Source organism: Mytilus trossulus, chromosome 4 (assembly GCF_036588685.1).
Source record: "Mytilus trossulus isolate FHL-02 chromosome 4, PNRI_Mtr1.1.1.hap1, whole genome shotgun sequence".
Lineage (NCBI taxonomy): Eukaryota > Metazoa > Mollusca > Bivalvia > Mytilida > Mytilidae > Mytilus > Mytilus trossulus.
In genome coordinates, this window is record NC_086376.1 from 51,447,951 (window position 1) to 51,463,676 (window position 15,726).

Consider the following 15,726-nt stretch of genomic DNA (forward strand, 5'->3'; position numbering starts at 1 on the left):
CAATTCAAACGAGAAAACGAACTGACTGCCATACTTATATAAAAAAAAGAACAAAAAACAAAGTGTTATTATACATCAGCAAACAACGTGTTTATCGCAATATTCAGTAAAAAATCTCTTCAAATAAATAAAGGATCGAGCACACTTTGACACTTGAGGATTTTTTTTAGATATAAATCCTATCAGTAGATAAATCAGTAGGTAAATAATAAAATATAAAGCATTATAATGTTAAAAATATTTTCTACTAACACGAAAAAACTAAGACATGTTACACGCAATATTCACTAAAAAATATCCTATTAATTCATATTCTATGGATCTACCTCAGGGTGCACTGGGATACTTCAGGGAGTTAAAATATCCATATCTACGGATATAAACGTAGAAAACTTATATTATAATGCTAATAAAAATGTTGGGTACGACTTAGTAGAAGTACGAGTTGGTAGAAGTACGAGTTGCCGAAAGTACGAGTTGACATGTATCCTTCAAACTTGAGTCCGCACCACAGGCACTTGTTTCAGAAAAAAAAATAATCTTATATTTATATAAGAAAACAATTTCTGAGACAAGTGTCTATATATGGTCCGCTCGTGTTATATTCTACCTGTAAAATGGTGTCAAATTGATATTTATCAGAGACATGTATTTTTATTTCTTTGCCGCAAATGAAATGTAACATAGCTTGTGGTGTAATTAAATTATATAAGATTGGATTTTGTAAAAATTGGCGCAAACGCAATGCGTCCCTGTAACAAGTGCCATTTGAGATTGGGCGTATGACATTTTTGCCGATTTTTAAAATTGTCATTCTTTCATTTGCGCCGATTTCATTTTTGCAGAGACATATATCCACAGAGATTGGCAACTCCGTGAAATCCCGTTAAAGATCGCGACCCGGAATGAGATTCTCGTCGATAAAACTCAAAACATGCAATCAACAGATCAAGTCGGGGATGAATTATCCTGGTTCCCGGGACTACGTTCCATGCAGGTATTAGCTATTAGCATACTCTCTCACATTGGTATATGTGTAACATACTTAATATTGCGATCGGGAACCAGTCTAGGGATGAATAACCTGATAATCAAGAAAAGCAATGGGAAAATTATATCAGATCATATTATAATTTCTTTTCTATTAAAAATACTTGAATTTTATATTTATCTTTTTCAAAGCATTTATTGAGAAAAATATTTTTAGGCACTGGCTACGGTTACATGGAAATGTAACAATAATAAAACCGTAGCCAGTGCCATATTTTTATATGATATGCATTTCATAATTAAAATTTCAAATCTGGTAATGCTCAATTGTTATTACAAGAAAATTATCGGTACGGCATATCTTTGAAATAGTTTGTTCGATTACACAGTGAAATTGTGTGTGTCCGATTTTCCGATAATTAGGTCCTTAATAGAGTTGTGACTGTTGATTTACAGGTGTGCGATTACGCAATTTATATTATTGCCCTCCGATCACCTGAATATTACCGGAGGTGAAGTTCTAATGGATTATTACTTGGTAATTGTTTTTAAAAATAAACAAATTCTGACATATTATTTTAACCATGACCAGAACTTTATTTTAACAGAAGCACTCGGCAATACTATAGTGTGTAAGGAAAACAAAAAGAGTCTTTTAACATGTCAAAAAAAGAAATGAGGCAACTTTTATATAAAAAAAATATGTAGCCAGTAGAATTTTGTGGTCGAATTTTGTCTCGTGAGAAACTGAATTTATATGTTTTAATTTAATTATAATGTTTAATTGTCGATTGACCTAAAATAAAATTATTTATGGAACATTTTCGTAAATTTCCTTAATGACCATACATTATAGTGTTGTCGAAATCACTATTTTTAGCTGCCATGAAATATTGAATATGAATCCGTCATTATTTGTATTTTTTTAAAGACAATATCACAGACTTTGATTAAAAACAATATGTTTCATAAGTACAGTAAAATGCTCAATTGTAGAATTTTAATGTTTTGTTTCATAAACCACTGGAGTATTTCAACATTCTTATCTTTACTCTTTCCTATCTTCACTCTTTCCTATAGTACTACAATATTCTTATCTTTACTCTTTCCTATAGTACTACATTCTTATCTTTACTCTTCCCTATCGGGATGGGTAGTGAAACTTGAGTTTGAAATTAGAAAGATTTAAAATTGTGCACAACTTTTATCTGATCTTTTGTGGGTTTATGTTGTTGAAGGTAATTTTCTGTGCAGTAATTTTCGTTTCATTTGTTATTTTTTTCCTCTGTGTTACACGACCTTGTACTTTTAAATTTGCCCCTTGACATCTCCTGCTTCTGTTTAAACCTTTACCACAAATATCTCATCTGTTTTAAATAAAATTGTCTCATTCCCGGAATTTGTTATACAGGAATTCATTTAATATCAGATGTTTATAAGCATATAAACTGCTTGGTCTCTGCACACAACTTTTGTCAGTTAGGACGGAATGCACCAAGAGGTACATACATGTACATGTACCAGGTCATGGTTATATAAGTACACGTTATGTGCTTTTGACCTTCACAAGAATTCTTAAAATATTCATAGCATTAAATGTGCAAAGAATATTGTTGTCGTTGTGTTGTTGTCTCATTGACATACTAGTATACCTCACATTTCTGTTTAGTCATAGCATCTGTGCCTTTTCAACTTATTGCAGAAAATATTAGCATAAACATTTTTTCAAAACAGGAGAGGTGAAATAGTGATCACAGAATGAGGACATGTAAAACTTTAAACAACACAACACAACAGATAAATATAGATTCTTACATTGATACCAGTGGATTATCGGATTTATCCAATCTCGATAGTTAAATTATCAATTTTAAAGTCCAAGCCTCCTCGGCGAGGACTTTAAAATTTATAATTTAACTATCGAGATTGGATAAATCCGATAATCCACGAGTAACTATGTAAGAATCTGTTTCTCTAATGATTAAACAATACATTTTCTTTTTTTGTTAACCGAAAATCCCCTTGGAGTGCCTTTCACATTGTACGAAGTTGTCAATTTCATCAACACCTGTTGGCATATTTTGATTCATCCAGTTGGCTAAAAAGGTCCTGACCCTTAAAATCATCCAATGATCTTTAGAGATCACCAGCAACCACACATTGATTAATTTTTTTTATACAATGGGTTCGGAAAGGGATAAATTTCCGTAGAATTAGAGAAATATAAATAAGCACCATTGACAATTTTTTAAAGGACTGAAACAAACATAGATGGTGACCAATGTAAGCGACTAGTGTACAGTAGCAGAGTGAACATTTCTTGCTTCTTTTCCTACACATTTTGTCATTTTATGTAAACAATTACATATGTTACTTTCCATGGAGAGGAAGGAATTTGTGAATAGAGTGGCCTTCCAATGATAGTCATACATGTAAATCCTTGTCTCATTAGCAATCATACTACATCATCATATTGTTATACATCTACATGTATGGTTTCTTGTAAAAAACTATGTAAACTTTGTAAACATAAATAAGACTAATGAAGTTGAACACAAGATATTTATTTGCTTTTTTATCCATTTTACAGTCAGGATAAGCACATGTACTTTTCTCTCTTACATAACCATTGTTAGTTTTAAGTATCACATTGATAGTAGTAATCAGTCCACTACATGACTGTGCCGTCACTTTTGGAAAAAGTCATCACTAGTTGTTCCTGTTTGCCAGGGAGTCTTTATTTTCAATCAGAAAGACTTGGGAGTCCTACATTCAGCCCATGTATGATATTATATCTCTTGTATGCTGCACTGATAGGTAAATTTGATCAACATCCTTGTTCTTTTATAGCATGCAGGACCCGGTTAAAAAAAAGAAAGCTGTCAGATACTGATTGTAAATATATATAAAATTGTAAATGTCATCAAAGTGGTGGAAATAATGAAAAAAAGCCAACTTCTATACACAAATCCAGTATGTCATAGGAAGGTAATGCAGGTGCTGGGTACAATAATTCTCTGAAGATGGAAAAGTTTATAAACTGTAAACGGACAGGGGTCTGTCTTGATATTGAAGCAAAACACCATTGCCGACTGCTATAATACTGATTTTAAATTGTAAATTGCATCAAAGTGGTTGAAAATATGAGAAAAACAACTTCTATACTCAAATCCAGTATTTCATAGGAAAGTAATGCTTGTGCTGGGTACAATAATTCTATAAAGATGGAAAAGTTTATAAAACTGTAAACGGACAGGGCTCAGTCTTGATATTGAAGCAAAACACCATGACTGACAGCTATAATACTGATTTTAAATTGTAAATTGCTTCAAAGTGGTTGAAAATATGAGAAAAACAACTTCTATACTCAAATCCCGTATGTCATAGGAAAGTAATGCTTGTGCTGGGTACAATAATTCTATAAAGATGGAAAGGTTTATAAAACTGTAAACGGACAGGGCTCAGTCTTGATATTGAAGCAAAACACCATGACTGACAGCTATAATACTGATTTTAAATTGTAAATTGCTTCAAAGTGGTTGAAAATATGAGAAAAACAACTTCTATACTCAAATCCCGTATGTCATAGGAAAGTAATGCTTGTGCTGGGTACAATAATTCTATAAAGATGGAAAAGTTTATAAAACTGTAAACGGACAGGGTTCAGTCTTGATATTGAAGCAAAACACCATGACTGACAGCTATTATACTGATTTTAAATTGTAAATTGCATCAAAGTGGTTAAAAATATGAAAAAAAACAAATTCTATACTCAAATCCAGTATTTCATAGGAAAGTCATTCATCTCACAAATTGTTATATTCCTTTTCGAATGAAATGTTTTGATAAAAATTACGACCTTGTTAAAAATTTTCATTACATGCATATCGGCAAAGCTTGTCCCTTATAATATGCGGCAATAAAACGTTAGTCGTGTAAATATTTTAACTAATAACTAGTTAAAAAGTTTGTGTTGGTAATTTTAGACTTTCCAATCGGAATTGGTGTAAAACAAGATCTAATAGTGCTGAAAGTAGAAAGCAGTATGAATATTGTAATCAAGAATTCTCTAGTCATTTTAATGGAATATTACTACCATACAGCTTCTTCAATCATTAAAAGCTAGGCTGGACAATAGAACCAATTGCGGTTCAATAAGCATTATGGTAATTTTCCCCTTTTCCAGTTTAGTTTTAAGGGGCTGTAATATCTGCCACTGTTTTTATTTTGATGTTTTTTTTTCAAAGGTTCAAATAAAAACAATGCATGAAGCTTTAACATTTTTGATGTTTCAAACAATAATTCAATTCTTTTCATTGCACATTCCTTGTTGGCGCTGCTGTATGTTTTACTGCGGAAAGTTTGTGTTGTTTAAACAATTGAGTTATTCTAAATTTTAATGAATCATAGTTAGATTTGCCATCTTCAAAAAAAAAAAAGGAGATATCCAAAATTTTTTAATCTTTTATTTTTAATTTAAAACAAAGTCCATAGTACAGTTTTTTGTCCAATTAAGACCTGGGCAAGTCAACAGAATTAATATTATGGAAATTTTAGACTTTCCCAGTCCATTTGATGGTGTGGTATTATCTGCAGCTATTTCCTTTCTAAGGGCGTTGTTCCAATTACACATACTCTGGCTGAATCCACCAATCGGAATTGGTGTGAAACAAGATCCAATAGTGCTGAAAGTAGAAAGCAGTATGAATATTGTAATCAAGAATTCTCTAGTCATTTTAATGGAATATTACTACCATACAGCTTCTTCCATCATTAAAAGCTAGGCTGGACAATAGAACCAATTGCGGTTCTATTAGCATTATGGTAATTTTCACCTTTCCAGTCTAGTTTTAAGGTGCTGTAATATCTGCCACTGTTTTTATTTTGATGGTTTTTCTTCAAAGTTTCAAATAAAATTAATGCATGAAGCTTTAACATTTTTGATGTTTCAAACAATAATTCAATTGTTTTCATTGCACATTCCTTGTTGGCGCTGCTGTATATTTTACTGCGGAAAGTTTGTGTTGTTTAAACAATTGAGTTATTCTAAATTTTAATGAATCATAGTTAGATTTGCCATCTTCAAAAAAAAAAGTAGATATCCAAAATTTTTTAATCTTTTATCTCTAATTTAAAAACCAGATGCTCCGCAGGGCGTAGCTTTATATGACTGCAGAGGTTGAACCCTGAACGGTTGGGGCAAGTATGGACACAACATTCAAGCTGGATTCAGCTCTAAATTTGGATTGTGATTAAATAGTTGACACAGCATAGGTTTCTGACACAGAATGAATTTGTTCTAATGAACTTAAAATTTTTGTTTTCTCTTAGAGCAATTCACTATGCTGTTGAATATTAATCCTCTCAAAAAAATGTTTGAAGAAATTTTCTTTTTATTTATGAAATTTCAAATGAAAAAAATTGAACCCAATTTTTTCAATCACATTCCCCTTTCCCTTATTTCAAAACTAATCTCAATTAAAATTTCTAATATAGTTTGCAACAATAACTACTCGTTTAAATACATCATAAAATATTAAGATGTTAAAAAACTGCTTGTTATCACTGAATGGTAAAGATTATTTTAATTTATCAGTTGGTAGTAAAAAGTGAATATACATTGTATATTGTATATAAGAAAGATTTAAGTTGATTCTGGACAAACAGAGATAACTCCAATTTAAAAAAAATCTTGCTATTGCACAATATTGTGCAATTAGATATTTCTTGCTTACTATTCTGGACAAAGAAAGATAACTCTAATTAAAATAAAATTTGCTATTTCACAATATTGTGCAATTAGATATTTCTTGCCATTGCGCAATACTGTGCAATTGAAAAGACTTGCTATTGCACAATACTTAATATAATAATTTTAAATCCTGATTTGGACCAACTTGAAAACTGGGCCCATAATCAAAAATCTAAGTACATGATTGGATTCAGCATATCAAAGAACCCCAAGATTTCAATTTTTGTTAAAATCAAACTAAGTTTAATTTTGGACCCTTTGAACTTTAATGTAGACCAATTTGAAAACAGGACCAAAAATGAAGAATCTACATACACAGTTAGATTTGGCATATCAAAGAACCCCATTTATTCAATTTTGGATGAAATCAAACAAAGTTTAATTTTGGACCCCGATTTGGACCAACTTGAAAACTGGGCCAATAATCAAGAATCTAAGTACATTTTTAGATTCAGCATATCAAAGAACCCAACCGATTCATTTTTTGTCAAAATCAAGCTAAGTTTAATTTTGGACCCTTTGGACCTTAATGTAGACCAATTGGAAAACAGGACCAACAGTAAAGAATCTACATACACAGTTAGATTCAGCATGTCAAATAACCCCAATTATTCAATTTTGATGAAATCAAACAAAGTTTAATTTGGACCCTTTGGGCCCCTTATTCCTAAACTGTGGGGACCTTAACTCCCAATATCAATACCAACCTTCCTTTTGTGGTTATAAACCTTGTCTTTAAATTTCATTGATTTCTATTCTCTTAAACTAAAGTTATTGTGCGAAAACCAAGAATAATGCTTATTTGGGTCCATTTTTGGCCCCTAATTCCTACACCGTTGAAACCAAAACTCCCAAAATCTATCCCAACCTTTCTTTTGTGGTCATAAACCTTGTGTCAAAATTTCATAGATTTCTATTAACTTAAACTAAAGTTATAGTGCGAAAACCAAGAAAATGCTTATTTGGGCCCTTTTTGGCCCCTAATTCCTAAAATGTTGGGACCAAAACTCCCAAAATCAATACCAACCTTCCTTTTGTGGTCATAAACCTGGTGTTAAAATTTCATAGATTTCTATTCACTTTTACTAAAGTAAGGGTGCGAAAACTAAAAGTATTCGGACGACGACGACGACGCCAACGTGATAGCAATATACGACGAAATTTTTTTCAAATTTTGCGGTCGTATAAAAAGTCCATTTGAGGGTGTGGTATTATCTGTGACTATTTCCTTCCTAAGGGTGTTGTTCCATACATATACTCTGGTTGAATCCACCAATCGGAATTGGTGTAAAAACAAGATCCAATAGTGCTGAAAGTAGAAAGCAGTATGAATATTGTAATCAAGAATTCTCTAGTCATTTTAATGGAATATTACTACCATACAGCTTCTTCTATCATTAAAAGCTAGGCACTACAATAGAACCAAATGCAGTTAAATTAGCATTATGGTATTTTTCACCTTTCCAGTCTAGTTTTAAGGTGCTGTAATATCTGCCACTGTTTTTATTTTGATAGGTTTTTTTCAAAGGTTCAAATAAAAACAATGCATGAAGCTTTAACATTTTTGATGTTTCAAACAATAATTCAATTCTTTTCATTGCACTTTCTTTGTTGGCGCTGTGGTATATTTTGCTGCGGAAAGTTTGTGTTGTTTAAAATATTGAGTTACCTAAATTTAACGAATCATAGTCAGATTTGCCATCTTCAAAAAAAAAAATGATATATATTCATCCAGCCAAAATATCTGGTTGCATTAGGTGACCTGGTGACCGTTAAGTTTAGTCCCGCCTCATTGTGACAGCATATGGTTACTAGGATCTAGTATCCTAGGCATAACTGTAGACTCAGATCTGATTAGCAGGGACCCTAGGTGTAGTGTGAGGCCCCTTGCCTGTGGACATGGACTAGCACTCATTAATCTTGCTCCAGTTATAGGTTAGTAGCTAACCAGATGAAAATCATCAGCCTTGGGAGGTAATGCATCTAGGAAAAGACAACTCTTTATAAAATCTGATAAGGTTTGATCAAGTAAGCCTTTGATTGATCTATAGAAAATTCTCCGACTCTAATTTGTGGATTGAGCAATAAAAAATAAAAATAAAACATTGCGACATGAGTCATCTTATGACAAGTCATTTTATCAGTCAAAAAAGTCTTCCTTATCATGGGTTTTGCATCCATATATACCAAATGTCATGGTAAAAATCTTTGTGGTTTTAAAAAAAAAAAGATTTTTTAGAACACTAATTCTGTCGAATGATATCATGATGTGATGTTTAACATGTACCCAATTTTCTATAAGGCCAGGCAGTGAAGGATGTACAATTATTTAGCCAAGTCTTGTCAAAATGGGTACCTTAAATCTGAAGCCGTTTGCAAGCATATTTGAAAATCAGGACATTAAAGAAGTATTGCCATACCTGTATCTAGTTTACAAGTTGAAAATCAGCACCATAAAATTTTGGGTTCTGAACTTTGTTTTAGTTGAGTGCATATTGACGCTTATAGAAGCTGAATTTTGTTAATCCTTGAGAACCAGATAATCACTTTTGGGTTTAAGATACCTAGGCAGAATTTTTCTGATTGTGTTGGCGGTCAAACAGAAAAACCCTCTCTGCAGTACCCAATTGCCTGAAGGGATTATCAAATTCTCGAGGATTGTCAAAATTCAGCTTCTGTAACATTCATATGCACTCAACCAAAACAAAGCTCAGAAACCAAAATTTCATGTCTCTGATATTCTACTTGTAAACTATAAATATGCCAATACTTCTTGAATTTTCTGATTTTCAAATATATTTACTACAGATCAAAGCATCAAATTTCAGGTCCCCCTTCTGATCAGATTTGGCTGAGTACTTGTACATCCTGGACAGCCTGGCCTGGTCAGGGTTTTACTGCCGGTCAGATGACCAAGTGACCATATTTCTATTCCCCAGTCACCCTTGGGGTAAAATTGATAACTTAAAGTAAATGTAGGCTGGTCTTTAGTTTAATAAATGAGTCACCCTTTTTTACCAGTTCTAACTTCTTGAAAGTTACCAATGAAAACTTTTATTTAGTATTTGACAAAAGAAACTTTTAAATTCATTACCACTGAATACAGTTCAATTTCATGGTTGCCTATAGTATTTGTGTGGACTCAATGTGGCCTGATGGCAAGTGTAATTCTTTGATGAATATTCTAGTTGATCGGTGAAAAAATTGCTCAAATAATGAGGAATTGAGCACCAAATTTTGCATGAAGGTACATTTTTGTGTACTGAGCAATATTAGCTATGGATCCACCCTCAAAATTCAATATGGTGGCTTATTTCAAGATGGCGGTCATACATTCTAAAATGATTTTCAAGTATTACACAACCCAAAGTTGATTTGATGCTGGAAACACAAAATTCAACATATTTTAATGATTTGGTGTACTTAACATGATTTTGTTTTGATCTATATTTCAAATTAAAAAAGGTGACTATTTTCAAAATGGCCGCTTTAAAAAAAAAAACATAATCATTATTGAGAATTGAACTGAATTTAATCATTTTATTTAAGTATAGTGTTATTTAGTCTCTGCTTTCCAGTTCTGTCCTTTTGATTTTACCTGGCTTGTCATTTCATATACAAAGTACTAGCTTTCATAAAAAGCTGTAATATTTTTTGTCTTGGGTCACACATAAAAGCTGTGCTTTGAGATTTATCTGCCATAAGATATTATTCATTGTCTATCTTATTTCTTGGTTTACATTATAAGCTGAATAGAAAGATGCAATGAATACTGATAGTGAGCTGGTGGGAGCAGTCTAAACACAGGATAGACCACAAGGTGGTAAGTGCTTGGAGGATTTGATGGACAGAACAATGAGAAATTCAATGTTGTGGAGAGACAGTCCCATGTTGTATATACATGTACATGTATATGTTGAGTATAATTTGACACCGGCCATGCCAGGGTTAAATAGCAACACTTGAAGAAACGATCATATAAGAGGATCTCTGAAAGTTAAGTTAGAGGTGACTTGAGGTAATCATAAAGCACAGTAGTATCCAGGATTACATAGAATGTGTTAGGGGCGTCACTTGGCTGATCGTCTCCTGTGTTCCATTCATTATCTCCTGTGTGCTTATATGTCATGTAGGTTTCAAAAGTTATCACTTGGCATCTGTCTATCAATATTGCTTAAGCTGTTATTTTCCTCCATGATGAAAGTATAAAGTGAGGAAAGGATAGACATTGGATTCAATGCAAAATATTATTTGTCGCCAGCTTGGAAATCTGGATGATATATATTCATCCAGCCAAAATATCTGGTTGCATTAGGTGACCTGGTGACCGTTAAGTTTAGTCCCGCCTCATTGTGACAGCATATGGTTACTAGGATCTAGTATCCTAGGCATAACTGTAGACTCAGATCTGATTAGCAGGGACCCTAGGTGTAGTGTGAGGCCCCTTGCCTGTGGACATGGACTAGCACTCATTAATCTTGCTCCAGTTATAGGTTAGTAGCTAACCAGATGAAAATCATCAGCCTTGGGAGGTAATGCATCTAGGAAAAGACAACTCTTTATAAAATCTGATAAGGTTTGATCAAGTAAGCCTTTGATTGATCTATAGAAAATTCTCCGACTCTAATTTGTGGATTGAGCAATAAAAAATAAAAATAAAACATTGCGACATGAGTCATCTTATGACAAGTCATTTTATCAGTCAAAAAAGTCTTCCTTATCATGGGTTTTGCATCCATATATACCAAATGTCATGGTAAAAATCTTTGTGGTTTTAAAAAAAAAAAGATTTTTTAGAACACTAATTCTGTCGAATGATATCATGATGTGATGTTTAACATGTACCCAATTTTCTATAAGGCCAGGCAGTGAAGGATGTACAATTATTTAGCCAAGTCTTGTCAAAATGGGTACCTTAAAGCTGAAGCCGTTTGCAAGCATATTTGAAAATCAGGACATTAAAGAAGTATTGCCATACCTGTATCTAGTTTACAAGTTGAAAATCAGCACCATAAAATTTTGGGTTCTGAACTTTGTTTTAGTTGAGTGCATATTGACGCTTATAGAAGCTGAATTTTGTTAATCCTTGAGAACCAGATAATCACTTTTGGGTTTAAGATACCTAGGCAGAATTTTTCTGATTGTGTTGGCGGTCAAACAGAAAAACCCTCTCTGCAGTACCCAATTGCCTGAAGGGATTATCAAATTCTCGAGGATTGTCAAAATTCAGCTTCTGTAACATTCATATGCACTCAACCAAAACAAAGCTCAGAAACCAAAATTTCATGTCTCTGATATTCTACTTGTAAACTATAAATATGCCAATACTTCTTGAATTTTCTGATTTTCAAATATATTTACTACAGATCAAAGCATCAAATTTCAGGTCCCCCTTCTGATCAGATTTGGCTGAGTACTTGTACATCCTGGACAGCCTGGCCTGGTCAGGGTTTTACTGCCGGTCAGATGACCAAGTGACCATATTTCTATTCCCCAGTCACCCTTGGGGTAAAATTGATAACTTAAAGTAAATGTAGGCTGGTCTTTAGTTTAATAAATGAGTCACCCTTTTTTACCAGTTCTAACTTCTTGAAAGTTACCAATGAAAACTTTTATTTAGTATTTGACAAAAGAAACTTTTAAATTCATTACCACTGAATACAGTTCAATTTCATGGTTGCCTATAGTATTTGTGTGGACTCAATGTGGCCTGATGGCAAGTGTAATTCTTTGATGAATATTCTAGTTGATCGGTGAAAAAATTGCTCAAATAATGAGGAATTGAGCACCAAATTTTGCATGAAGGTACATTTTTGTGTACTGAGCAATATTAGCTATGGATCCACCCTCAAAATTCAATATGGTGGCTTATTTCAAGATGGCGGTCATACATTCTAAAATGATTTTCAAGTATTACACAACCCAAAGTTGATTTGATGCTGGAAACACAAAATTCAACATATTTTAATGATTTGGTGTACTTAACATGATTTTGTTTTGATCTATATTTCAAATTAAAAAAGGTGACTATTTTCAAAATGGCCGCTTTAAAAAAAAAAACATAATCATTATTGAGAATTGAACTGAATTTAATCATTTTATTTAAGTATAGTGTTATTTAGTCTCTGCTTTCCAGTTCTGTCCTTTTGATTTTACCTGGCTTGTCATTTCATATACAAAGTACTAGCTTTCATAAAAAGCTGTAATATTTTTTGTCTTGGGTCACACATAAAAGCTGTGCTTTGAGATTTATCTGCCATAAGATATTATTCATTGTCTATCTTATTTCTTGGTTTACATTATAAGCTGAATAGAAAGATGCAATGAATACTGATAGTGAGCTGGTGGGAGCAGTCTAAACACAGGATAGACCACAAGGTGGTAAGTGCTTGGAGGATTTGATGGACAGAACAATGAGAAATTCAATGTTGTGGAGAGACAGTCCCATGTTGTATATACATGTACATGTATATGTTGAGTATAATTTGACACCGGCCATGCCAGGGTTAAAGAGCAACACTTGAAGAAACGATCATATAAGAGGATCTCTGAAAGTTAAGTTAGAGGTGACTTGAGGTAATCATAAAGCACAGTAGTATCCAGGATTACATAGAATGTGTTAGGGGCGTCACTTGGCTGATCGTCTCCTGTGTTCCATTCATTATCTCCTGTGTGCTTACATGTCATGTAGGTTTCAAAAGTTATCACTTGGCATCTGTCTATCAATATTGCTTAAGCTGTTATTTTCCTCCATGATGAAAGTATAAAGTGAGGAAAGGATAGACATTGGATTCAATGCAAAATATTATTTGTCGCCAGCTTGGAAATCTGGATGATATATATTCATCCAGCCAAAATATCTGGTTGCATTAGGTGACCTGGTGACCGTTAAGTTTAGTCCCGCCTCATTGTGACAGCATATGGTTACTAGGATCTAGTATCCTAGGCATAACTGTAGACTCAGATCTGATTAGCAGGGACCCTAGGTGTAGTGTGAGGCCCCTTGCCTGTGGACATGGACTAGCACTCATTAATCTTGCTCCAGTTATAGGTTAGTAGCTAACCAGATGAAAATCATCAGCCTTGGGAGGTAATGCATCTAGGAAAAGACAACTCTTTATAAAATCTGATAAGGTTTGATCAAGTAAGCCTTTGATTGATCTATAGAAAATTCTCCGACTCTAATTTGTGGATTGAGCAATAAAAAATAAAAATAAAACATTGCGACATGAGTCATCTTATGACAAGTCATTTTATCAGTCAAAAAAGTCTTCCTTATCATGGGTTTTGCATCCATATATACCAAATGTCATGGTAAAAATCTTTGTGGTTTTAAAAAAAAAAAGATTTTTTAGAACACTAATTCTGTCGAATGATATCATGATGTGATGTTTAACATGTACCCAATTTTCTATAAGGCCAGGCAGTGAAGGATGTACAATTATTTAGCCAAGTCTTGTCAAAATGGGTACCTTAAAGCTGAAGCCGTTTGCAAGCATATTTGAAAATCAGGACATTAAAGAAGTATTGCCATACCTGTATCTAGTTTACAAGTTGAAAATCAGCACCATAAAATTTTGGGTTCTGAACTTTGTTTTAGTTGAGTGCATATTGACGCTTATAGAAGCTGAATTTTGTTAATCCTTGAGAACCAGATAATCACTTTTGGGTTTAAGATACCTAGGCAGAATTTTTCTGATTGTGTTGGCGGTCAAACAGAAAAACCCTCTCTGCAGTACCCAATTGCCTGAAGGGATTATCAAATTCTCGAGGATTGTCAAAATTCAGCTTCTGTAACATTCATATGCACTCAACCAAAACAAAGCTCAGAAACCAAAATTTCATGTCTCTGATATTCTACTTGTAAACTATAAATATGCCAATACTTCTTGAATTTTCTGATTTTCAAATATATTTACTACAGATCAAAGCATCAAATTTCAGGTCCCCCTTCTGATCAGATTTGGCTGAGTACTTGTACATCCTGGACAGCCTGGCCTGGTCAGGGTTTTACTGCCGGTCAGATGACCAAGTGACCATATTTCTATTCCCCAGTCACCCTTGGGGTAAAATTGATAACTTAAAGTAAATGTAGGCTGGTCTTTAGTTTAATAAATGAGTCACCCTTTTTTACCAGTTCTAACTTCTTGAAAGTTACCAATGAAAACTTTTATTTAGTATTTGACAAAAGAAACTTTTAAATTCATTACCACTGAATACAGTTCAATTTCATGGTTGCCTATAGTATTTGTGTGGACTCAATGTGGCCTGATGGCAAGTGTAATTCTTTGATGAATATTCTAGTTGATCGGTGAAAAAATTGCTCAAATAATGAGGAATTGAGCACCAAATTTTGCATGAAGGTACATTTTTGTGTACTGAGCAATATTAGCTATGGATCCACCCTCAAAATTCAATATGGTGGCTTATTTCAAGATGGCGGTCATACATTCTAAAATGATTTTCAAGTATTACACAACCCAAAGTTGATTTGATGCTGGAAACACAAAATTCAACATATTTTAATGATTTGGTGTACTTAACATGATTTTGTTTTGATCTATATTTCAAATTAAAAAAGGTGACTATTTTCAAAATGGCCGCTTTAAAAAAAAAAACATAATCATTATTGAGAATTGAACTGAATTTAATCATTTTATTTAAGTATAGTGTTATTTAGTCTCTGCTTTCCAGTTCTGTCCTTTTGATTTTACCTGGCTTGTCATTTCATATACAAAGTACTAGCTTTCATAAAAAGCTGTAATATTTTTTGTCTTGGGTCACACATAAAAGCTGTGCTTTGAGATTTATCTGCCATAAGATATTATTCATTGTCTATCTTATTTCTTGGTTTACATTATAAGCTGAATAGAAAGATGCAATGAATACTGATAGTGAGCTGGTGGGAGCAGTCTAAACACAGGATAGACCACAAGGTGGTAAGTGCTTGGAGGATTTGATGGACAGAACAATGAGAAATTCAA

At 33.2% G+C, this 15,726-nt stretch overlaps 1 long non-coding RNA gene across 1 annotated transcript in view; it reads right to left on the reverse strand.

The window, feature by feature from the left end:
• Positions 1–6,070: 6,070 nt before the first annotated feature.
• LOC134715484 (uncharacterized) overlaps positions 6,071–15,726 on the reverse strand; it is a 65,025-nt gene continuing 55,369 nt past the window's right edge. Inside the window, exon 3 of the long non-coding RNA XR_010106729.1 lies at positions 6,071–8,051. This is a non-coding gene — a long non-coding RNA (uncharacterized LOC134715484). The remainder of the gene's footprint in view (positions 8,052–15,726) is intronic.